The following is a 26845-nucleotide window of genomic DNA, read 5'->3' on the forward strand; positions in this document are numbered from 1 at the left end:
TAGCGGGATTGTATAGTATGTTTTTCATAATGGATCATTTATGTATTAAGAACAATACTCAACTGAATATATGCAGTTCACTTAGCTCACATCCTAATTCTTCTGTCCTTCACGTTCGTTCATACCTCCTGAGGCATCCTTTGGCTGAACGGGCAAGAGATCATACCTGACATCCTTGTACGTCTTAAACCAGTTGAGCTTCCCAATTTGAGAAGATAAAATTTTTGCAGAACTTGTGCTGGGTTCCAGTGCTGAGGTCCTCTTTCTAGACGCAAAGTAGTGGTCCATGCCCACTGTGTGTGGTTAGAGCAGGTCCCGTTGGCTGCCCTGCTGCTGTCCCCTGCTTTGCCTTCCGACAGGTGAATTAAGCAGGCTGGGGACATTGCTCTGGCCCCGGGGCCAAATGGCATGCACAGAGGTCTTTCAGAAATCTTATTTAATACTTCATCTCTACTTGCTTGATGGGAGAAGAAAAATACAGATGTAGAGAGATAAGAAGCCTGTGTTTTATTGCTTTCTGGTGTTTCCTTCGGACTCTGGACTATGTTGTCCTGTCCTGTGCATTTTCTTATCAGTTTTCTCTAGAGGTATTTTCAGCATGCCTTTTCTCACCTTGGCTGGATTTACAGCTGAATGAAATATTTCTTCTTTACTACAAAGTCATACTATTTTGTTTTCCTCTATATTCAGGGTTTTCCATTTTCCTCTATATTCAGGGTTTTTAAAAATTTCCCCATTTATTTTTTGTGTGACTCCTTTCTAAACATTTTCATTATAATTTCTGTTACTTTGTCTTTGGGGAACCCAGGTCCTTTGCCTGAAAGCAGATAGGGAAAAAATTCTCCTGCTTCTAACCATTCTCTAAGCCCAGTAGTTGTTGTAAAATATTTTCCATTTTCTAGGCCAGTAGGCATATGATAAGTCTTTCATCAAAACTGGCTACCTTGAGATGTTTCATGATAAAGCTATTTTGTTATTACAAGTGTTCATCAAAATCCATGACTTAAATGCAGATGGGCTCTTGCACTGTTTCCGCATAGGACAGTATGTTTTCATAGGCTATTTGTAAATTGGTTGTTGCCTTGGTGACTAAGGATAGCAAAGACACCACCAAAAACATTATCAATTGTCTTAAAATTTCTAACCGTATTTTTGTAAATGATCACTCAATGTGACTCAAGTCCCTTTTGATAGAACAAAACTATCACTTATGGAATTTCCAGTGCTTGTTAATAGTCAATCATTATTTAATCTATACAGTTTTAAATATGCCAGTGATTCAAAAAATAATACTTGTAGAAGTAAAAAAAAATATGAAAAATTTCTGTGCATGGAACAGACTGTACTTTTACTTCACACAGCATAACTTGATTTGGTAGGCTATGTAAATCCACTAATGTTATGAGATATGAAAATTTCTATGTTATTTGCTTTTCCCGAAGTATGGTAGCATGAGAAATTTGGTACCTCAAAATAAAAAATACACAAGGACTGTACTGTGAGCCAGAACATGGGATCTGCACAACTCTGAACTTGGTGTCTTTCATATTATAATTTTTCAAGGTCATTGTATTAGAACTCTGTGTATTAGAATTATACGCACACTGCATTCAACAAGATACTTCTTTTGTCATTGAGGATGAACTTTTGGAGTCTCAGCATTTGTTTACAAAGTTAGTTTAATTTGTTAAAGTCAAGTGAATGGCAGAAAACAAATACAGTAAGTAGCATCTCTACTGCAAATAAAATCATTACTGCATTCTCACTTTATCCCTTACATTGTGAAAAACTTGATTCTGTTTCACTGTGAAGATGTAAAATAGCTTCATTTGCATGTAAACCTGCCCATACTTCATAACTACAAGAGCAATCACTCCAGTAATAATACTAAAAAGCAGTATTTGATATCTGGATTTATTATATTGGAGAACTTTATCAAAAAGTTTGTATATCAGGATTTATTTTAGCATTTTGTCAGATCCCAGTGCTGAAACTATTTACAGGAGTTATCCAGACCTCATGCATTTTTGCTGTTTGGTGAAGTTAATAGATGTTAATAGATGCAGTTCTGTTGGTCAAAGCATTTCTTCATTCAAGCCTGTTTTGATAAGTCAGTGTAGTGCATCCTGACTTTGTAGGCTACGTGATTTACTTTGTGTGATTTTCTCTCTAGCTTGCATGTTTAGCTGTGCTTTCACCAGGTACAGTGATCTGTGCTGTTGTCCACCATTACATGTATACTTGGATTGCAGTAATTTTCCTGGGCCTGGAGGCTTTCTGCAGTTTGTTGATATTTTAACGTATAGTTGTTGTCTTGTTATTTTCTTGAAGTAGGTTATTTTCTTGCAGCTTTCCAGAACAGGCTTGTACCTTATGCTTTTTCTTTACCATCTCTACTGTCTAGTATAAGAATGGTTAATGGAACAGCAAAGTATTAGTGTTCTTCAAAAGGCAGAAGAGGGGGAAATAAGTGTGTTTGACAGAATTTACTTCCTTTGATTCTCAAAAGCTTTGGTAACCTGTAATATATTTATGCATTTTTCCTTGGAGTGAAAGCATGTTCTTGTGAACAAGTGAGGCAGAAATGCAGGAGGACGCTGGGGGGGAGGTAGAACATACAGTTACTCAGCATTGTTCAACATAAACAATGAAAGACTGATTTTTGAGGAGAGATTATTCCTTCTCTTCCCAGTAAGTGCAGCCTTAGCTTTGGTTACCACTTTTTTTTTTCAGAACTGCAGTTTCAAGTGTGGTAGAACTGGTTTTGGTCCTGACCTTTCTGTGGCGGCGGCTGAGGTCCGTGGAATTTACTCTGCATAGGTTGTTGCTCCTGTCATTAGATGATGTCGTGTTTGCTTTACATCTGCTTCAAAGCTCTTGGGGTTGTTTATCCCAGAGGAGGACTTGCCTTTTGAGTGACCTTGTGAAAAATTCCCTGTTCGCGATTGGTGCTATAGTTGGATCTTTTTGGCATTTTTTGTATTTCCTCAACTCATTTCCTGAGGATGTTTTTAAATTTGTGTTCTGTCCATCAGAATTTTAATCAAGACATAAGAGGATCATGGCATTATTTTTCTGCCTGTTGATCCGTCTTATTTCAGTTTGTTTCAGTGGTATTTTAGTCTATTTTTACTTAGTGGTTAAATAAAAAAGATAAAAAAATTCACTGCCCCAGTGATAGTTTTTCTGAACTACTAAGCTTGTGAAGAGTGACAGCATCTGTATTATTTTGAAAGACCAAGTTTTTCCTCTGGGAGAGTGACATTTTCTCACTCCAGCTACATAATTAAAAATAATCTTGGAACACTAATGCTGTGGGTATGCAGAGCAGTGTGCCGCTTTCAGGGAGAGCTGGTGGAGCTGGTGATTAACCACCGTGCTATGACTAGGATGTTGGTGTGGGTACCTGGGGAGCCTTGCGAGGTTCCTTTGGTGTGTCAGAAGCTGCATTTGAAACGATGGGAAGGGGTTTGCTCATGCTGTTTGATGCATGGTGTCTGAAGAGCCGTAGTCTTTGTTAGCAGAGGTAAGCTGCCTCACTAGTTCACTAACCTGCTGCGGCTCTTAAAAATGTCTTCTGGGTGTCCGAGAGGAAAAACTGTTAAAATGGAGAAATCATATCTCCAGATTTTTCTGCTGCTCTGTAGCAGGCTGCCCGATTTTGCTTGTTGTTTTGTATAATTCTTGAGTTATGGCAACTTCATATCGAAGCAGTCCAGAAAAAAACAGTCTGTGATTTTTATTAACTCATGATTAGTAACCTGGAGGATAAACCACCACCACCACGTGGCTGGAGGATGAGCACTGTGCAAGCCTAGTGGTGACTTCCAATGGCACTGGGTTGCCAGAGTGGCTCTGTAAGGCATGCTCTGGGGCGAGCTTGCCTGCTCGGCTGTGTACTCTTGGGTAACCTTGCCCACCTTGGCTGCATGCTCAGAGGTGAGCTTGCCCGGAATGCCCCTGTGCAGCATGGCTGAGCATCTGCTTGCTGCTGGCTGTGGGATGAGTGGCATGCTGCAGAGCTTGGCAACAGCACAGCATCCTTTCATCCCACCTGGCCGCGTGTGTAATGGCTAGAGGGCACTGGAGAACACAGCAGCAAGTCAGAAGAGTGAGCAGAAAACTGATGGGAGGTGGGAGGAGAGGGAGCAGGAGCAGTACTGCAGCAGAGGCAGGAGGGAGAAAGCGGAGAGCATGGCATGGCAGCAAGGGCAGCAAAACCCCCATAGGGAGACACATCTTAGCAGGGTGGAATAGTGGCTCTGAGTCAGCCAGATGCAAAGCACACCGAGAGGATGATTTATCAAACACCTTTAAGGTGGTGTGGGGTTATGAAAGGAGAAAAATGCTACCTTGCTTTAATGCTTTGCTGGGAGATTGTGTGTATGCTGACATGAGTCCAAGGAGGACCTGGCCTTAATTCTTGCCAACTGTTATGTGGTGCCTGATACCAAATATTCCGCCTAGGTACAAAGGGCATTACTGCACACTGGTAATTTTGAGTTCTTGACACAGATAGCAGGATTAAATGTGATCACAGTGACAAAGCATGCATGCTTTTCTGCCAATTGGGCACAAAACACATTGTCTTACTTGTTCCAGTGTAGCAGCCGAGCTGTGTTTATTATAAAGCAACAAGACTTGTCTTGCAGACTTTTCTGTCCAAACCTCGTGCTGTCATTCCAGGAGAGAAGGGAAATGGTGCTGATGCCCTGATCGTGTGTGTTCACACAGAGGCAAGTAGCTATAATTCCTAAACACAGCTGTACTCTTAAATGAAGAGCTGTTCAAAGTAGGGACCTTTAACATTTTTGTTCTTCATGCTTATGCATTTTACGTGTTTTTATCGCCATATTACACATTACCATAAAAATCTCAGTGTCTCCATAATGGCTTGAAAACTGTTTCATTATTATGTTAATATGAAGTCCTTTGCAGATAATGTTTTGTCAATCTTTCTGAAGCACTGTACATTAAAATCTAAAAATTATATACTTACTCTTTATACTTACTAAATATTAACTGTGACTAGCAAGGATTTCCTTGAAATTTGAAGATCTCTTCCAGACAGTGTTTCATTTGATTAAACTCTTTCTTTTTGTAACAGAGCACCGTCAAAGCTTTCAGGACAAGAAATATCTTTTCATAAAAAACACTCTCATTTTTCTTATTTCTGATACATTAAAATCAGCCTCTACACTTAAGCAAGGAATACCTGTGTAAAATTAATTTAAAATGACTGCTCCTCCTTCAGTAACAAATCCAGATTTGAATTAAACCAAAGATGAACCTGGTCCCTTGTCTTTTTCACGTACAAGTGCCAGCTGCATGAGAAGGCTAAGAAAACTAATGAAAGATGGTAATTCTAGAACTTAACTTTCATATGCTAAACGTATGGAAACATACAAACATGAAATATATATGGAAACCCATGTTTAATATTTTATGTGTTAAACCCCTCTCTTTAGGCAGCCTGTCGTTAACGTGAGGGGGGCGTCCATTCCCCTGTCCCCAGCGGCTGCAGCCATGGGGAGGTGAGGCTGGGCTCTCCTTCCCTGGGGCTTGAGCACTCCTCGCCCCTTCCCCATGCCATCCTTGTGCCCCCCCTTCCACAGGCAGGTTATTCGTTCCTTAAAGACCATTCTCTTGACCACTTTCGAATTTGGCATTTTTAAATGGGGTTGTGTTGGCCTGTTTTGTACTATGGGAAACAGTGGGAATGTCCAGTCTCCTTTCTGATCCTCACAGGATTTATTTGAATGCTTGTTTCCATGTGAGTTTGTATTTATTTTATTCCTTATCAATATTTGTGATTTCCATTTGAATGCTTATCTATGCCTTATATAATTTCCATTTTCCATGTGAACTTTTCCCCCCCCCCCCCATCTTTTCAGTTCTGGTTATAGCAACTAGAACAGTATTCTTGGTGAGAAGATACAAGTAACCTTAAAAGTGTCACTGTATCCAATTTAATTTCTTTGGCACTCATTTATTAGGTATTATTGTTACATTTTTTCATTGATGGTACACTGTGTTTTCATGATTTTATTTTAGAAATCAATGAAGTTTATCAATAATGGATCATATCATCAATACACATCAATATTATCAGAATATTCTTTTATATGTGCATTACTTTGCATTTATCAACACTGAATTTTACCAGCTATTTGTTCATTTGCTTACCTCTGTTAGGTTTCTCTGAAGATCCTGCAGACTGCATTATCTCATTAGTGTAATGAGATGTGCTTTTTGCCATTTTACAAAATGATAGTTGTTAAAGATGGTTAATAAATCCACCTTAGAGGTCTGGAGCATGTGCCCTGGGTTACACAACTGTGTTTGTTAGTGCACTGCCCTGTTCAAATGCCAGCAGAGAGCAAGGAGGCATTTTTCTTTCTGCTCAGAAACTTTGCTGCTTTGCCCATAATGCATGGGAGCTTTTGTTTCTGTTTTCGTTTCAGTCATCTTATTTGGCACTGAAATGGGGCTCACTACCAGTCCTTAATTTAAAGGATTACTGCTGGCACCTTAAAAAGACGTGTGGCTTTTACCATACATTGGCATTCCTATGTAGCCACTGATTTTAAACAAGAAAGAGTATTTTCTGTTAGCATCTTGCCCTTGGGCTTGAACATCCTTCAAAGAAGCCCTATGTTATTACTGCAGTTCTGCACTGGCTTAGATGGGGTGAGACCCTGTAACCGATTTAGGTGGGAGAACCCACTGTGCGCGTGTGGTGAAGCCTGGACAAGGGTGGAAGTGGCATAAACGGAGCTTTGGGGTTTTGTGACAGGGAGATTGAGTAAATCTGGGACCAGAGAACAGGAAGATTTCCTCTCACTGCCTGATGATGGTGCTGCAGTGCTGTGGGAAAAATTGCTCCTCGCTGTTCACAGTACATCGTGGATTCAGCTTTTGTTACCGCTACCTTCATTTCTTGGGCTGTGTCTGTAGGACACCGGTTGTGTCTAATGCTGTTCAAGTGAGAATAAATTTATAACTCTTTATATCTAAGTAGGGTTGTTGATTGTAAGAGAGGGAAGACTCAATCATAGAATTGTTTAGGTTGGAAAAGACCTTTGAGATCCTCGAGTCCAACTGTTAACCCAGGACTGCCAAATCCACCACTCAAGCATGTCCCTAAGCACTACATCGTGCTTACCGGAGTATTCATTATGATATCCATAAAAAGAAGGTAAACGGACAAGTAGAGTAGCAACCCTGGGGCAGATTCCCCTTTTCAGTAGGCAGGTTTGCCTTACAGGAAGGCTGTGCAATTCCTACTTTGGACGGGTTTAAGTTTGACTGATACAAGTAGACCTTTCTATAGCCTATTTTCTTTGTTGCTGATGGCAGCCCAAAAATTGTCCACCCCAGCTTGGCAGACTTCTTGCCCAAAGGATCCAAGAGACACTTGTGTGTGTTTTAGTTCTGCATATATCACTGCATATTGTATAGGAAAAAAACCCCTTTGTTATTCATCCACCTTGCTGAGATATGTTAAATAAGCTTGAGGAGTTTAAATATGGATTTTCTTAAATCTTCCAAAATGTCAGACTAGATACTTCATTAACATGAAATAAACATTTTGGTATGGTGGTTCACTTAATTTCAGCTGCAACAAAAGAATTAACTCTGATTTATTCCAATTTTGAGTATAACTTACTTGTTTATATACTGTGAAATAGTCACAGAAGTGGTTTTTACAGTAGAATTTGTTTGTCTGAACTTCTACTGCGGAGGCATTACGTCAGAGATGAAGATAAATGAATTAACAGTCAAAGCACACCTTCAGCGTGTGATAGGAAACACTTTATGTACCACATCATTAAACCAGAACAGAACACTGAGGGTGAAAAGCGTTCATCTGGGAAAAGAGTAAGTGCACTATTCAAAACATATTTTTTTTTTCTAAGATAAACGAACTCTTCAAACAGAGGAAAGAACCATTCTATGAATTCTGGGAAAGTCTGATAAAACCAGAGACTACACGGAGTAATTGTCACTGAACCACAGGCTGGTTAAGGTCAGCAGAGACCTCTGGAGCTCGCCTGGTCCAAGCCCCTGCTCAGGCAGGGCCACCCAGCGCCGGTTGCCCAGGACCATGGCCACTTGGCTTCTGGATATCTCCAAGGATGGAGGCTGCACCACCTCTCTGGTGGTACTTGGTCACCGTCACAGCAAAAAAGAGTCTCTTGGTGTCCAGAGGGACCCTCCTGTGTGTCCCTGTGTGCCCGTTGCCTCCGGTCGTGCCCCTGGGCACCACAGGAGGAGCCTGGCTCTGTCCTCAGCACCCTCCCTGCGGGTGTCTGCGCACACGGACGAGACCCCTGAGCTCTGCTCCAGGCTGAGCAGCCCCAGCTCTGCCAGCCTCTCCTCGGAGGAGAGATGCTCCAGACCCTCCAGCTTGGTGGTCCTTTGCTAGAGTCTTTCCAGTCTGTCCACATCTCTCCTGCACTGGGGAACTGGACCCAGTGCTGCTGGTGTGGCCCTACCAGTGCTGGGTGGAGGCAACAGCCACCTCCAGCTGCTGGCAACGCTCCCCCTCATACATCCTGGACTCCACCGACTTTCTGACAGTTGTGCTGGCATATGACACAAATACAAAATAAAGGTAAATCTCTAGGTTTACATGCTGTATGTATGTGAAGCCTGAAGCCTTGATAATAAGTTAAGTGGCCTTTAATATCCTGGTGGCTGAAAGTAAGGTCTTGGAGAATTTGTGGGGAACTGGAGGTCGGGGGGGGGGGGGGGGGGGGGGAGCCGAGAAGGAGCTGGGGAACAGGGGGTCAGGGTGCTGGGGGTTACCGGAGAGGAGTGGGTTTTGGTGTAATTTTTGTTCTGCTGTTGTGGCAGTATGATCCCGTTGCTACTGTAGCTGAAACACAGGAATGTGTTACCGTTTAATGTGTTTATCTGTTGCACTCATCTCTAGGTTACGTGTGTGCATAGACAGTGCTTTGCTGCACGGCTGTTACTGCAGGAGCTCCCCGCAACCGAGCGCAGGACGCTTATTTAGATGCGCCATCTTGTAGGGGGCTTAAATAAGGACTGCTGTACTATCTTAGAGGTATCGGGTATAAAGAGCGTTAGAAATCCCGCTTTTATGAATAGAAGAAATAATCTGCTTCCTTTTTAGATGGAACTTCTCTGCTTTTCTGCCTTTCCAACACCTTTTTGCCCTTTACAGTTTCAAGGTAGGATGGTATTGTCCCACTCTTCTCAGTTAATAATAATTTTCACCTCAGAGAACAGAACTAGGATTTTTTTCTTTCAAAGTTTAAAAACTCCAAAATTATACCACGTAGGCCATATGGCAGAAAAAGGAGGTGAGATAGATGAAAGAAAGTTCAGAGCAGGAGGGTTGGTAGAGTTGTTGGATTTGTCTCTTTCTATAGGTGATTTATCTACAGCATCACTCTGTTTCTTCTTTAAATGGGCTTATAACCTACAATTTTAATTTCATAATGACTTTCATATAGAAAATTTGTGCCATAGAGGGGAGGGAGGTTATGACTAATTTTGAACTAACAATGCTCATTATTTGAACCTGGAAAGCAAACTTCGCTGAAGAGGTGGGTTCTGGAAACCGAGTATTCAATGGTAGACACAATAAAGTAACCATTTAGATAGCCTTTAAAGTTTGAGTTTTTTCTTGTCACATGTCTTTCCAGAGGGAGTATGTTAGTTATTTCTGCTGCTCCAAGAAGAGCCGAAAAGTCCACAGAGCATTTCTTCCAAATCTTCGATGACTTATGATATGTCTGGCCTTAATATAAAAAAATCTTTTATTTGGATGTTGCTCTTTCTTTACCTAGATCTGTTTCATGTATTTTATCATATAGATGATGAAGTGTGAGAGGTGCGCAGCAAGGTGAATGGCAGTGCTGCTGGCATCATGACTGCGACACATCCTGGCTTTGCCAACGCAGCCCTCGCATTTGGCACGCTGTGAGAAGGGCTGTCCCCAGAAATGGCCCTGTGCCTGGCACGTCCTGCCTTGTGCTTCGTCCCCTGTGCCCACGTCACACTCGCTGTGACGCGGGGCTCATCCCCACACTGCCGCTGTCCTGGCTGCTGTGCCTGTGCAGGATGGCCAGAGGGGTGTGCGCTGCCCCAGCCCCTGCCATGCTGGCACGTCCCGGCGTCCCGTACCTGCACAGGTTCCCCAGCTGCGGCACAGCTGGTTGTGTCCTGGGGAGGTTTTATCATGTGGGCCAGGAAGAAAGCTTGTTTCGGAGCTGATTTTACTGGTTGTTTCTGAGTATTATGTCCTTTGTAGTCTTTTATGTTCTGTTAGTGGAAAGGCCAACACTTGGACACAAATGTGACAGTTGTGGTGATGTTTGTAACATACAGCCATAGTTACACAAGTGCTGAAAAGATGATAACGATTATCCTTTCAGTTGCAAAAAAAAAAAATAAAAGACTTTCTAATTGTGTTTAGTTCTTAATATCCATCCTTGTATTCGCACCTGGTGTGTGTCCTGTCATGCATCATCTTCCAGGATAGTATAAAACTGTCATTAGGTATTGGGGAGGTGCTTGGATATATACTCAAAATACCAGTTAGTAGAATGATGCTAGTGAGGGGGTGTGTGAAGCAGTTAGGAATTAATACATCAGTCCTAAAGTGTTAATGTTAGCTAGTCCTTCACTTGGTGATCTTCTTGAAGTTTATCTGTTCTGCAGCCCAGTTTCTGATAGCCACCCTCGCTCAAGCTCGAGGGGCTCTGCATAGCTCCATTTCCCAGTCACTGCTGGCCCCACAGGGACGAAATGCTGGAGTCCCAGTTTCCCTGTCTGCAGCATTGCATCTGTGTTCATGGGAGCCCAGTGGTTTTACCCAGTGTCCCTCATTAGGTGACAGTGCATGAAGGCTGATGCACACCAGGGCTGTTCCCTGAGACAGGCAGGTGTCTTCTGGCAAGGGCTTGCAGAATCGCCGCAGCTCGGTCACTTCAGGCAATAGTGCCCTGTCGTCAGACAAAATCCAAATTTGCCGCAGATGTTTGACCTATCCGATCTACATAGCATTGTAGGAATAAATGGAGTTTGGACTACATTCTGGGAGGCTGGGGTGCTCTCATGTGCTGGCAATTCTGTCTCAGCGTGAGCAGCGTGAGCTTGGGCAGGGCAGTCCACGTTCCAGCTTCCCTCCCTGAAGAGGAGAACATCCCAGCAGGGATCCTTATACTGAGAGTGGGAAGGCGAATCCTTGTTAATCCAGCCTTGATTCAATGCTAACTCCAAAGTACAAAAAGCAGAGAGTACAAAAAATTGGGCAGAAGGGGGATGTGTTGTAACTTTCGGAGTGCTGTATTTTGTTTGTATTGCATTTTATTATGACACACAAGGAGAAGAACCAAGGCTTTATAACAGTTTTAGGAACAAAGCACTTGTTTTGTAAACAAAATCCCCTGCAAAAATAATTCTTAGTCTTATATACGGTCATGCTGTTAAGATTTTCCTTGTAAATAAAGTGACATAGACACTATTTTAATCTGGTTTATATTTGGGTTATAAAACCAGGAAAATTGGATTTTAAATGTGAATGTAGTAGATGGAATATATGTTTCCACATAAATCTGATGCATAGTTTCAAGGGAAATACTGGAGAACTGTTTTACCAGTAGACAAGGAATACATTTAAAATATGGACATGCAGAAACTTATTTTGTATTATTGTCTGCCTGTATACAGTTTTATAGAGTGAATTTGGCATTGTGAGAAGATTTTTAAAAAATCTATTTAAAAAAGCAGCTAGTCTAGGGAGTTGTGAAACTTTCAGGAAATCATTCATTTTTACTTACTTTGTTTACATAAAATTAGGGTCTAGAAATTGTTTGTGGAAAGGCTTGCTTTGACTTCAGTGGCAACAGTGCTGAACTTTACCTTGGCAGTCACAGTGAGCACTTGTGCTGTCTCAAGGGAAGTTCCTGACTGGCTTTTTGCTGTGAGCCATGGTGTAGTCTCATCAGCGTGTTTGGATGGGCAGATTCTGGGAGGTGGCGGCGTAGTATATAGAAGACAACCTGTCTGAGTCACATTTCAAAGGACTGTGATATTTGACCAGTAATTTGGCTTATACAGTAAATCTGTTGTCAGCAAATACTAAATTTAATAAAAACTGAGAATCTTTGTAATTGTACGTTTTTATATTCCAAAGACTAGGTTTAATGCTATATTGTTTTCTTCATGGGTCCCCTGAAAATGGAAAACACTGATGCAGAAAAACAAACAGAATAAAATTTGGCCTTTCCAGCTGTGCAAAGCTGTTCCAGCAGTGAGAGGGGAGCTGGCGTCTCCGCAGGGCGAGCAGGCTGCCCGCGGTGCCCTGCGAGTCTTGTTTATGCTGTTGTTCTGCTCTGCAGGATGATGTCGGACACCACTCGTTAATTTAGGAAAGAGCTTTTTTGCTAGAGCATGTGATCTGGCAGGTTTTGCCCATTTAATTTTGCTGGTAATGCTCCTCAAAGAATGAACAACGTGACAGCTACACTCGGATGCTGCCCAGGTTATATGAATGTAAATCAACACAGAGAAAGGAAGTCGGTATTTCAAGAGTTTCTTAAAGAGAAATGCAGAATTCAGGAAACATGTGAAGAAGAGGTCTTGAGAACTGAAAGAGCTTTACAACAGCATCAAATGAAAAGATCAAGATTATTTAAAATGTGAGGCAAAGGCATATTTTGTTCTTGGGAGGTAAGAAACAAAAAAAAAATTCGGTGCTCGTTAGGTCGAGACTTCTGTGCTTGACGTTTTGCTTTGACATGGGCTTGGTTAAGACTTGACAGTTGGAAAAAACATGAAGATGCCATAAAGAAAAGACAAAGAACCGTTGAGGAAAATGGAGAACAAATGGTGAAATACTAGCAGTTGATCAAAAATTTTATGGATGACAGGTATGTCTCTTAACGCTCCATACTGTGAATGTGAATGTATTGCACAAAAGGAGGTTATTTTTGGATACTTAAAGACATCTGTATGCTTGATAGATTTTTTCAGTAAGTACTTGTTTGTTGAGTAAACCAGATAACAGATAAATCATATTCAGCTTCACAAATAGATCAAAATTTTGATTATAGTATTGTAAAGAAAAAGGTCTTCTAAAATGAAAAATACAAACCCAAAAGAAACGTAATGCTTTCTATTCCTCTAGTAAATTGAAAGAGTGAGATCATCCTGGGACTCACGTAGCTTGTGTTGTTACATACTTGCTTCGATGCTGAAGTACACAATGGTGCGTGCACAAAACAGTGGATCTAGAGGTGCTGTGCATGGGTCCCACCACGTGGCAGTTCGGAAGCTCCCGCTCTCCAGTGCTGCTGGGGGACAGGATCCTTTGCACTTTGCCCTTACTGTAAGGGAAAACTGCAGGTTTGGAGCTTTGATTAAAAATAAAGCAGATGACTCACTCTTTCTGTTGCATCTCTGAATAACAGAAAATAGCAATGAGTATTTATGCTTTGCCGTGCTGCCACTGAGAATATTTGCTTAGTAGTATTGCATAGGTTAGACACAAGCACTTCAATCTATTCATGTGTTGCACAGTGCATTGTTAAATTGAATGCTGAATTGAAATTTGTGATGCCAAACATTTAAGTGTTTTTTAACTTAAGCCATTGTGGGTGCCAAAAAAAATTTAAATATAAAATAGTCAAGCGTGTCACTGTGTATTTTGGAGTATATCCTTGTTCAGTTAGGATAAGATCTTGAACCAGAGAAGTTAATTTTTTTAAATGAATGGTTAAAGTAAATTGTCTAATACAGGTTTTCTCTATACCCAGAAATTGCTTTTTAATGATTTTATTTACAGGCATTCTTTTCAAAGGCACTTTACAAATTGCCTGTTGCTCTGAAAATTTACTTTAAAATAAATGTGAATTTCTGTGTTTGTTGGATCTGAGTGATGAGACAATCCATTTCCATTCAGAGTTTCGTTAGTGTTTGTAAAAGTCTCGTAGGATTCACTAATTTACAGCCATGTCAGTGATTCCTCTGTTTATGACCTTTGTGTCACCCAAGCCCATCAACTGTGCTCTTTTGATTTACACTTGTGATGAAAATTAAATTAATAAACAATGCACAAAGTGTAATTGAGTGATGCTTACACCCCTTAAGCTGTTTATTCTTCAGGTTAAGTGGAATAAGGACTCGTAATGGTGTTGTGAAAGATAAACTGACTAGAGAGACACCTGTGAATTGATGGGAGAAGCTGGGTTGGTCTTGTTTGTCCAGGAGATGGTGAGGAGGTGATGAGATCCTGGTCTGTGAGCACCATTGTGGAGAATTTCTTCTGTGACTGGAAGCTGATGCTATAGGCAGGTTTGGCGTGTAAGTAAGCTGCAGTTATTTAACAGCTAGTGCAGTGTGCCATAGGAGCAGCTCACTTGGAGATGTAGTCGATCGCTTGAAGTCACTAAATCAAACTGGATGGATGTCTCTGCATTAGTCAGCCAGAAATTACGGGCTTCATATGGGAATCACAGAACGAAAATCGGTTATGTTATCCAGAAGGTCGGACTAGGTACTCGTAATAGTTGCTTTCTAGCTGTAAAAGCAGCAAATTGATAAATGCTTATTTTTGTCAGAAATGTCAGTGGGTATGACTATTCAGAGTTCTGAGGAGAAACCCTTTTGGTCAGATTTCTTTATAATAATTAAAACAAGCACAAGCATTTAGTTCCAAGAATGATTATTCCACATGGTCAGGCTAAACCCAGATCCTGTCAAATTGTGTTTCTCTACCAGGAGAAGCTCTCCTACATCTGCAGTATGAGAAACAGTAACCTGTGCTTCCAGGGGAAGACATAGTCACTCTGACACCTCCTGTAAAAAATGCTCAGATTCTCAATATTTATGGAAGTGCTGAAATGTGATGCCACTTTTCTAATTTGAACTGAGCTTTCATATAGGCACAATGAAAAAGCACTAATTCTTAAAAATTATAGAACTGTAATACTAGACACACTGTTTGTATTTGCCTGGCTGAAACCACAAAAATTGATACAACAACAAAAATTAACTACCATGCTGTAGTGTCTGATTTAGCTCAGATTTGTCTGTAATTCCACTCAGAACAGTAAATATGTGGTGTTTCAGGCTGATGGTGTGGCGTTAAATATTTACGTTGTTAAAATAAGTACTGTAAATCTGCACGGCTACCTGTCCTTTCTCTTACAACTGGATTTTTAATAGTGCATAATAATGGGGGGAAATGCCTACATTGTTAAGGTGGCAAAATACAAAAGGACAACGCGCAGCCCTGAGGAGAGCTCCTGGCAGGTGCCACCAGCGGCTGCGCCCGTGCCTGGGGGTGTGCAGCGCCTGCTGCTGCTCCTTCCCCCGGGGTGCACGGGCATCTCCCTCTGCCACCTCCGACACAGCTGTCTTCTCCTAGCTGCTAATGCCTGCCGATGCATCTTCTACTTTCGCTAATTTCCCTGTTTTCGTACATACCTTTACTTACGCTTTGGGTTTATTTTGCATAAATTATTTGTGTATCTGTGTCACTGTGGAAATACACCTGATGCATGTTGGGGGCCATGCCACAGAGATCCTCCTCTAGGCCCTGGATCGAATAATGGAAATATAACTTGTAAGTATCATTATTAGTATTAACACCACTGGTGGTGTTACGAAAAAAGGGAGTACAGGCCAGAATATTTGCCTGTAAATAGCCTTTTGCCGCCTGAAATTAGTCTTTCTGGTTAGAATAAAATTATTTTTTAGTAGTATGTAATTTGGTTAGAAAAAGCTTTCATAGAAATAGAGAAAACATTTTATAAAAGTCATATGTTAGAAAAATGTTAAATATTTTAGAAGTATATCGGCTGTGCCTGAAAATCCTTTGTTGTGCTTTCTTGCCAGTTGAAGGTAATATCTGTAATGTATTGGAGAAAAAGCAATTTAAATACTCAGCATAAGATAAATGATCTTTTTAGTTGGAGTATAGAGTCCGTAATTACAGTAAGAACAGATTAGGAAAAATAACATTCTATCATATCTCCTGTTCAGCGTTTACAGAAATTCTGGGTATTTATTTAATGTATAAATAGTCCATCTCCAAGAATGTTTTCATTGTTTGATGTGGTTGAGGAGTTCTCTGACACCCTTCATCATTCATCTAGATTATTTTTGTAGGCGTACAATATTTTAAAATTCTGTCTTTTTATCTGCTGAGTGTTTTTACCCAGGCATTTTGTTAAACAGCTAATGAGTCCTGTGGGGCAATATGTTTAAATTAAACATACATTAATACCTGTTACAAATTAAAAAAAAAAAACAAACACCAACAGAAAAGTCTCACTATATACATAAAAAGAAATATGAAGGTAAACTGTACCGTTTAATAGGTTAGGGTTAGGGCAGCCTTCCCTGTTTGTTTTGCGGGGGTGAGTTGGGCTGGTCCGGTGGGCTCGGGGTGTCGGGCAGGGGCCGTGCAGGTCTGGCAGCTGCGGGTGCTCGCGGGGCAGTTCTGCGGGGCAGTTCTGCGGGGCAGTTCTGCGGGGCAGTTCTGCGGGGCAGTGTGGGGAGGGCACGGCCAGCCAGCCCTGTGGCCAGCCCCTGTGCACTGACCGGTGCCTGCCCGGCACAGCTCTGCTGGGAGCCAAGGGCCACTGGGGATGTAACCTGCACCCTGGCATCGTCCTCTGTGGCCTGTCCCACCTCTGCCAGTGCCTGAGACGTTACCTGCTGATCCTCCGTCTCCGCTGCTCCCGCTGTCCCTAGAGTGTGACAGTAATGGTAGCGCTGTGAAGATGCAGCAAGTGCCCATGTCCCCGCGTGTCTGCCTGTGAGCTCTGCTTTGCTCTGGGCGCGCTCTGCCTCAGCAGTGGGCTGGGCTGGGGGTGAGCTGGCCGTGGGGGTGTGAGTGCCCATCAGCACACCACCCTGTTCAGGAGCATCCTTCACTGACTGGCTCGGCGGGTATTTTTAGCCAATGAGACTTGTCTGCCCAAGCAGCAGCTTGGCTGACGGGGACCTTGGGGCACGGTGGGTCAGCCAGCTGCCTGGGAGGGTGTGCTTCCCGGGGAGGGGAGGTTCGGGCAGCGGGGTGGGTGCCCACGGACAGGTCCACAGGAGACCGGGTCGGGTTTGCTGCCTTCTGCCTGGCACTGAAGTACTGTCCTGAAGGACGGGCAGGCTGTTATTTCAGTTTATTTGACTGAGAAGTTCTGTTTGGAGATACCACTGCTGCCTGTGCTTTGTAAGAGGAAAAGGGCACCCAGCGCGGTGGTCTGTGGGGAGGGGGGGCCTTGTCGGGTCGGTGCAGTCTGCGGGGGCTGCCTTCTCTGGGTTGAACCCCCTGTCTCCACTGCAGCGCGTCATGTGGGATTTGCATTGTCCTTCACAACGCTAGGCAAAGGGACTAGAAAACACAGCTTCCGAGGACTGCGCTCAGCAGTGCCCACTGTACTTGGATGAAATTAATCTCTGTACTTTGCTATTTATTAGCCACTTGCCTGTGGCAGTTTTCTTGGTCATGTGTTTCCTTGAGTTGTTCAGACAATTGTTTGTTTTTATCTTCTCAGTAAATCAAGTTACCTGGTAATGCTACTTTAGAGCTAAATCATGCCTGGTTTGTTCTAGCTGTCCAATGCTGCAAAGATAATTCCCCTTTTAATGACTGTTGGGCCAAATGTTTGCCAAGACCCTACTTTGACTAGTCCGTATTCTTCCTCTGCTTGTTACTCTTCAGCCTAAGAGGGTTTGTTGCTAAATGCTCACTTTGAAATTCCCTTGCTACTGGTCCTAATCTCTCTTTGTGTCAAGTTAAACTGGTCAGTGTTCTCTCACTGTGCACCACATAGCTGAGGCCCTCTTGGCGTTTCTCGTCTTGGGCATTGTGATTATTTTGCAATCAATCACGATCATTTACTGGTCTCTTGGGTGCCCCTTTGGCTGTCATATTGGGCTTTATACCTAGCAGTCCTAGATGCCATCAGAACAAATTTTTCACCGATCCTTTTACCTGATTTACCCCTGTAATAATGTAGTTGTGGTTACTCAGTAATGAATACTCAAGTGAAGGACTTCTTTTACTTCCCTGTGTAGTTGTCCATCTTTGTACCTCATCCTCTATTATTTCCCTCCCAAATTTATTTTACAGAGATTATTCTGTTTCTTCCCCAGTGCTGTCCTTCAACAGATACGTTGGACTTGCAGATGAATACGTAGACAGCTCTTGTTTCTGTAAGGACTTTTTGCTAACATTGTGCTTTTTTTAAAATGATGTTCATTTCTTATTGCCCTGTCCTTCCTGTCCTCCATATGTTCTCTACTTCTAGCTAAATATTTTGCTTCTTTTTTATCCAGCATCAAAAAAGCTGCATTGTCTTAATAGGAGAGGCTGGTGGGTGCTCAAAGTGTGGGCATCCTACCAGTGCTGCAGGGTAGCGGAGGTGAGGCTGGCTCTCCTCAGGCCATACCTGAGATATCCCCGTGGTTGTCTCAAAAGGAATGGGAGTTGTCTTACCGGCAATTGCATCTGTGTGAGGAGTGTCAGCTCCTATTTCGTGTTCTGTTGCATTGGCCACTACAGCCTCTTCTAACCGGGAAAAAACCAACCCAAACCCCAAAACAGGATAGAGAAACAATGGTTTTTCACTAATATGGCAAGAACTGGAATTGTAGAAGAATAGTGTGAGACACCAGTAAGTGCTTTAGAAACCATAATTGAGGAATGCAAGTTAAGAGCATTGGAGGTTTCACTGCGGCTTGGGGCACTGCCTCCACGCTGAGCTGGCTGTCAGGGAGCGCCAGTGGAGGGAGAAGAGCTGGATGCTGAAGAGCGAGGACTTGACGTGCAGGGTGAGGAGCATCAGTCTGGGTGGGGAAGGGAGTCAGCTGAAGGTAACGCTGAATGTCTAGCAGTACTTTGAAACTGTTCTCTTGTTTTCTTCCTCAAAGCCAGCAGGCTGTAAGGAGTGCGGTCAGGCTGTTCTGCGTGAATCCCCCCTAACACCTTACTTACTAAAAGCTCAGATAGGTATTCCAGGGAGGGGAAAAAAAAAAAAAAAAAGTAATGTGCCTATTTGGCCTCAATAGTGACAGGTAGAAGCTTGCAGGAGGTGCAGTGAGAAAGCTGCTGCAGTGAGTTTTGCTCCTGCTATGGCTAACAAACCACTGACGTGTATTAGGTATTTGTTTACTGGTTTAGCTTATTTTTCACTGTTTTAGATCTAGTTTTTCTGTATATGCTTAATGTTAAGCAACAGATAGTCCTTTTGAATTAAGCAGAGCAACTGTAGGAGAGTAAAGATGATCCCCTCCCAAAGTTTTTTTGGGAAAAAACCACTTAAATTTGGCTTGGTGAAGTTGTACTTTCCAGTAGATGGCAGCATATATTCAGTCTTCATTAAAAAAACCCCCAACCCCAAAACCCCATCAAAATCAAAAGTAAAATCTTTAGAAAATATGAAAGAAATGCTTACCAAAGTCCAAAATATAATCCTTGCAATGTTGTTTACAAGTATCTATTTTTTATATAATCAGCGAATATTTGATAACTATCGGTCTTAATGTTAATAAATCCTTTTAGAAATTGCTGTTGAGAAGCACACTGTAGGAGCTCAATAGAGGAAATTCAGTGAAGTGTGCAGTAAGTGAAAGAAAGGAATTCTTTCTGACTCTAGGGTGTTTTTCAGGCCTGAAACACAAATGAGAAAGGCAGGGGTGTGGGGCTGGGTTTTTTCCTGCAGGAGAATGAAGGCCTATGACCTGTGCTTTAGCCTAAAAGTAATGCTCCAGTTAAGGGTTTGATTCAAGTTCCTTAGTATCAAACACACCTTGATTTTTTTTTTTTTTTTTTTTTAATATCATACATCCACCGTGTGCCATGGATTGCCTGCTGCAGGGAGATGCTGTGGCAGGCTGTGGCTTGGCCAGGGGGCTCACCTCAGCCCTAGCCTGCGGGGACCCTGGGCGCAGCCGGCTCTTGGCACCTCTGGGGGACCCTGACCACACAGAGCTAGCCTTGTTACTTTGTGCTTGTATGGAAGTCAGGGGTTTTGTAAGAAAATCTTGTGTGCTTTGAATTCTCTAGGTATACTCCCTGGAAAGTGATGCTAATGCAGGAAGACGTGAACGATTATTTTGTACTGCTCTTGGTAGTAGTTTCAATATTCTTATTTTCTGTTTATTGCCAGCACTTTTGCCTTTTCAATACTGTACTTTTTTTCTTTAATATGTGGCTTTTGTTTCTGTTACACTTATTTATTATAAATACGTTATTCTGCTACTGGTTGCACTAATGTCTTTTGGGGACTTTTTCCTTCAAAGATAGGGAAGGAAAGAGGGAAAGAAAAGAGGATTTTCTGCTTTAGGGGCTGGTCAGTGCTGCCTGCAGAATGGGCTGATTGGCTGCTGCTTTTGTGAGAGGCTCCTACAAAAAACACACTTCATACGGCTACTTGTCAGTGACTGACTTTTTTGGCTAGAGGAGAGCTACCGAAGCGCTGGGTGTGTACTTGATTGACGTCAGCCCGTACTGGTAGCGGAGGTCACTTGTGCTGGCCATGGCGTGGATGTCCCAGCTGATGCTGCACCTGCTGGGTGGCCGGCACATTGCCGATGGGAAGCTGCCCCCATGCTTACAGGTGGTGGCACAGCTCTTGGAGCAAGGCCACTTGCTTCACCTGTCAAAATCTCATGTGAGCAAATTCATCCCTGTCCTTCCCAGCTGTTCCAACACGAGTCCAGCCCGAGTTTGTCTTGCCAGGGCAATGGAGGCCAGCCAGGTGCAGCACCCCTCTTGCCAAGCTGTGCTTATACATCAAGTCATATGTGATCTGTTCACCTTGTTCTCCTGCACCTTAGAGGCCTGCTGGCACCTGTTGCTCCAAAATACTTTGCCTTCCTGGACCCTGGAGAGATGCTTGCAAGGTGCATGAGGTTGCTCAGGTTTTGAGAGGATGGAGAAACAAGGCAGGGACAAATGTTTGTGTTGGCAGGATGCAATGGTTAGGGTTGATATACTGTGGCTGGTTAATACCTGGCCTGGGGACTTAGAAGCAGCTTGTGTCTTTATAGTTTATTTTTATTTTATAGCTTTTGGCAGATACCCAGAGAACTAGATGAGTTCCTTTTTTTGTTTTCTCCAGTAACAAAAAAACCCCCACCAACAGCCCTGTGCTATGCACCACTGAGTATATAAACGTAAAAAATAGCCTCCGACACAGAGAGGTCCTCCATTTCTGCAGGAATGCTGTGTACTTCTTGTGTGAACTGGGGAAGCATTGTCATCCCCTGCTCATGAGTGGGGAGTGAAACTCCAGGGCATCTGGGCTCTTCGGCACGCAGTGAATGGTTTTCCCTGAGAGGGGACTGGGCTGTGCTTGCGGTGCAGGAGTCAGAGTAACTGCCCGGGTATCCAGCAGAACCAGGGGCCGACAGCCCATGTTTGAGTCCACAACTGTTTCTTCTGTGTATTTGTTACTGAATTGGAGAACACCAGGCAGACACAAATGATGAACTTTGTACAAGGCTGAGTGGTTTTAGATCGTGTAACTGGTGTTTTCTGTATTTGGTTTCCATGAACTCACATTTCTCCTTAAAACACTGGAATTCTGTGAGCAGCACAGCCCAGATAAATCTTGCCATTTTCATGACATTTCTCAAAGTAACAAGTTTTCACTAGCACTTAGAGCAGTAAATTTCTACATTGTGGTTTTGTTTTTTTTTTTATGAAAAGAGTCAAGGTGTTTACCCCAGCTGTAGTTCTAGAGGCTTTTGACTCTTTTATATTAAGCAGAGAAGGCTAGGTTTTTTTGTTTGATTGGTTATTTTTTGTGGTGTTGTTTTTTTTTTAATAAGTCCACTTTAAATCCAATTTAAATTCAAGACTTCTAAAGCAGGACCTTCAGACCAAGAGACTTGGTGAGGGGTGGCAGTGAGCTGTGCCATTGAGTCACCAGTTCCTTCCACGCTGGCTTCAAGCACAGCTGGAGCGTGCGTGCCACAGGTGCTACCAAAGACCAGCCAGTGAAGTTAACTTTTTTCATCTTCATCCATCCTCAGGTACAACTTGGGATAGGAGGGTTCCCTGCTGGCTGGAGGTGCTTTGAGAAATCGTGTGTGTGTATGAAACATAGCGATGCACATGTAAACAAATATGTGATCTATTATATATACATACATGTATGTAGGTACGCATACCTATGCGTGTGCACATGTGCTAGCTGCCTTTGCCCCCCTCGTCTGAGGCCCTTCTGATGGGATCGGGTGTCTCTACTTGGAAGGAGCCCCAGGTATTATGGCGTGTGCTGCCCACCTGTGTGAACAGAATGAAACGAGTGGTCCGTTATGGTGTTAAAAAGTCCAAGTGGAGTGATTTGGCATGCCCACGGGCAGTGCGAGTGTGCGGGACGTGTGATCTGGCTCCTGGTAAGTAAGCCGCACTGCCTTTCGTGGCTGTTTACAACAGGGAGCAGCATGGACCAATCCTCCTGAGGCAGGTGGAGTGCTAGATGATGCTCTTGCTCTTCTCCAGCTGTATTTTCCCCAAGAGGCTCTTAACTTTAAAGCTGTGAGGTATATTTTACATACCTGTCTGTAGAGGATGTCCCCCTCATACTGTCAGCTGTCCCGCTGGCTGCTGGAGTCCGTTTGTAGCCGTTGGGCTTCTTCAGCCTGTGGAGCCAGCATGCGGTGTACTGTATGTGACAGATAAATAAGCCGGGTTCTTGCCTAACTCTTCTTGAGCAATTTCTCTAATTTATTAGGCATAAACAGTCTTTCTTTCAGAGTTAGGCATGCATGTCTCATTCTAATTATTTTTTTCCCCTCTAACCCGTTTTTGTTCAAGTTGTTGCCACAAGCAATGGTGATAATGTTCTCTTTTCATTGTTACTATAGAGAGGGGATCTGCTATAATTATTGCTTAAATTGAGTTTTTCTTCATTGAAAATGTTAAAATATCTGCGAATGCATGATAATGGATTCATACATCTACCAAAGATGCCATTTTCAGGCCTGGCAGAGATGCTTCTTCCATCTCCCAGTCATCATTCTGTCGTGGGTGAGCAGGACAGGATCTGGCCATGCTGGAGGTGCAGGCGGGAGAGGAGGCATGAGACGCAGCACAGGCGGGTGCTGCTGCACCAACTACAGCAGCACGCAAAGTGCTGCATCCTCCATGTGCACACAAAGAGCTGCAGTGCTCATTGTCCTCTTGAGAGTCTGATTTCTCAGGCGTCGTTAGCCGGCGGCAGGTAGCTTAACTCTTGTTCTGCGCCTTTCCGGAAGCACGGTGTTTACACCACCAAAAACAATCCGAGAAAACACTGCTCTGGCAGCGCTCTCTGCTTGGTGGTTGAGCCATCAGTTGGGTAAACCTGTCCCAGTGCTTGTGCTGCTTGGCATAATGGGATTTAAAACTGTGCTGGTTGCTTAGAGGCTGTGCCGCTGGCCAGTTGTGTTGCAGTGTTTTACAGGGCTACAGCTGAGCTCTGACGCATGTGAGGTGTGTTCATCTGGGACCCAGCCTGACATGGTGCTACTGGGAGTGCTCTTAGCTTTCAAATGTCATTTAGTATTGCCTATTTTAAAGACAACTATCCTTAAAATTGGGTTAGCTCGCTGCCAGCCTGGACAGGGCTTATGCCATCTTCTGTGCCAGCTTGTAACGCCATCAGCAGTTGTGGGTGTGAGCAGGGGAAGACGGCTGAAAGCGGGCGGCAGCAGCAGAGAGGAGAAGCGATGTTATTCAGTCAGGCAAACTGCTGCTTTGAGGAGGCTGCAGAAGGAAAACTTCAAGAGCGGCAAAAAAGCCATGGGCCAAACTGTCATTTGATGGCATTCATTCATCCTGGGGTTCTTGCTAGGACCTTGAAAATCCTTTTTTCTCCCTTCAGAGTCCCTTTGTTTCCGACTGCTGAAAATGTTCAGAGAACTGTCCTTGTGGGCTGAAGCACTGCCCCTTAATCGCCCCCAGAACGGCCATGGAGCAATGCTCCGCTCACCTTTGCTGGGTCAGCTTGGGCAGCGACAGCTCACTCTAGTGGGAGGTAGCGCGGATTTTCTGTGTGTCTTCATGGGATGCTTCTGTGGGGATGTGGCTTCAGTGCATGGTCTGCACATGGCCACGGGCTCGGCATGTCGGCTGCTCTGCGTCTGCGGCACAAGGAGTGGTAGGATCCTTCCTCCTAGTTGTTCACTACGTGAAGTGTTACCTGGTCAGCCAGCCAGCTAACAGAGTAACGTGGCTTATCTTTTCCTATTTTTAACTGGTTCCCAGTGTGCCTCACAGTTGAAGCCCTCATGAGAAAGTCCTGTGCTTTTTGCACAAATCCAGACAGATGTGGAACCTGCTGATACGAAGCTTGCTGAGGCGCAGCCTGAGTTTCAGCTCGGCAGCCTTCGTGGCACGTGAAGGCACCTGGAGTTTAGGGTGATGACTCTATGCATTCATTTCTGTAAACTGGGTTCCTGAGAAAATGAGATTTAAACAGTGATATGCTCTATTCATTTTGGGTTTTCCCCAAGGTCTTTGGAAGCTCTTCACTAAGCCAAAGTAACCTTGAAATAAGGATGGGAACCTTTAAGATAATCAAGCGCCTGCTTTCAAAACCAGGTAGGAGGCTGGGTGGGTTGGAAATGACCTCAGCTCAGCCAAATGCTGATGTGTTTATCTTCTGATGAAATTGGACTCTGAACCTGACTTAAATCTGTGTACTGTCTCAGTCAAGCCCATTTCTAAATTTTTGGTGAATCTCCTATTTGTTTGGAAAAGAAAAAAAAAAAAAAAGTCTTACTCTTACATGACCAACAGAGGAGAGCTGTCAGATCTGTCACTGGGAAGACATATAGAAACACTTTCTCAAGCAGCTACTTTTCCCTTGGGGGTAAAAAAAAAAAGTAAAAAGAATTGCAAATAATTCTCTCTCTTCCTAGTCCTGTGTTTAATAAAAGTCTAATGAAATGATGTCAAAATGGGTGAGTAACTGTTAGATGTATAATTAAACCTTCCTATGTAATATGGGGCACTGTGAGATCAAATGAATTATGAGATTTCCCTTCTGGACATATTACCTTACTGAAAGCTGTCAATATTTTTTAACAAGAAAGACTGAAAGGATGTGGGTTTTCCAAAGAATGGGAAAGTTGTAAGCTGTGTAACTGTCTAATATTAGCTCTGAAAGAAAAAAATGTGAAGTCTGTAAAGAAATATTATTGGTTGTATTGACACCTGAGACCAGGCGATGTTTTTAGCTGGCTGGATACAGTGTATCTTCAGTGTTGTGTTGTTGTTCTGAGCCCTTTGTTTACAAGCTCCTTGCCAAGATTTAGTCCTATAATGGTTGCTGGTTAATAAAAAGATGAAGAATGTGATTGATGGCATTTTAGATGCAAACAATGGATGCTTGATTTTGCCCTTTTCATCACATCCTTAAGGGAAGAAGAAATAGGTACGAGGAGCCCTTCACAGCCAGGGAAGGAAATAAGGCTCTGTGAAGACTTTTGAATGCAGCTCTAAACAGATCCCAGACACTGCAAAAGAGCAAAGCAGCTTCTAAAGTGGAGGGAAAAATAAATATTTTTAAAGGATTTCAGCATATTTAACATAAAACATATTGATTTATAAGAGTCTAATTATTACAATCATTAAAAGACCATGATTATCATTAAAAGGCTATTATCAGAAATGAAATGCTAAAAACAAATGGTATATATTAAATAGGATCATACATATTTCATAGAACATATTATACTGCAAAATAAGTTGTCACGTAGCCATGGCAATGACTTTTAAGTTACCCTTTTTGATGCCTTAATGCACTGCTCTGCATGTTTTAGTGTCAAGCCTCTGAACATGCCCAGCACTCAAAAACTCCCACTGAGAATGAATATACAGGGGCAATTATACACCTATCCGGTCACTTGCATATATAAATACTGTTTACCGGCACAGGACACAGCGCTGGGAGCTGTCGGTGTTGAAACAGAAGTTGCAGATGTGGACGGGCTGGCTGTGTTTCGTCTCCCAGGAGCAGGGTGAGAGCAGCTGGCGGCAGCTCAGCTCCACTGGCCCCACTGTGGTTTTCCACAATTATCCATCCGCAGAGTTCCCAGTAGAAGGCATTCAAGCCTCGGATGTACGTGCCTGAATCTCACAAACCACAGGCAAATGTGTTTATTAGGACATAGATTGCCAGCGCTCCTAAATGCCCCCTAACTAAGAAAGTTTTCTGGGTATAATTAAAATGCAAAGGCCAATATTGACTTCTCAATTAAATTCAAAGCCAGGGTAGGTAGGAAGGGTTTTATTGTAGGCAATGGGGCTACTCCTGATCCTCTTTGTTCTGAACCAGACATCTGGCTGCAACAACTTCTTTAAAAAAAAGGGAGTTCTGAAATATATTTGTGCATCTAAAGTTCATGATATTTTTGTAGATATCCTCTTCCTTTTCCATTTTATACCAGTTTCCTTTTATTTTGAGTGTTTCTTTGATTTTTGTGTCAAAGAGCTGATAGGTACAGCATGTCTGATAAGATTCAGCAGAGATTAAAATAAGTTCTGTTTCGTGGTACAGAAGAGGACAGTTTTTACATAGCAGATCTCATAAAAGCAGAAGTGTTGTATGCATGGTGGGTGCTGAACTCCCATTTACCCCGTCATTATCACCTGGAACGCGGGGCAGTGCTCGGTCCTGATGCTGCAGCGGCCACTGGAAAGCTTCTGCTGCAGCTCCTGTGGTGTGGCTGCAGCCGGTGGAGGGGGAGACCCATGGGCTTGAGTGGGCACTGTTCCCTGAGAGGAGGGCTCCAGGGTGGGGAACTGTCACTGAAATACACCCCGGAAAACATCCAGGTGTCTAGGCTGGGAGGCAGCTCAGAA

The 26845-nt window shown here is 43.1% G+C and overlaps 1 protein-coding gene across 2 annotated transcripts in view; it reads left to right on the top strand.

Annotated features, from left to right (window-relative positions):
- LOC308071430 (uncharacterized protein) overlaps positions 1 to 26845 on the top strand; it is a 96072-nt gene that overhangs the window by 4655 nt on the left and 64572 nt on the right. The window lies entirely within an intron of this gene.

The sequence above is a fragment of the Falco punctatus genome (genome assembly GCF_963210335.1).
Source record: "Falco punctatus genome assembly, chromosome: 11".
Lineage (NCBI taxonomy): Eukaryota > Metazoa > Chordata > Aves > Falconiformes > Falconidae > Falco > Falco punctatus.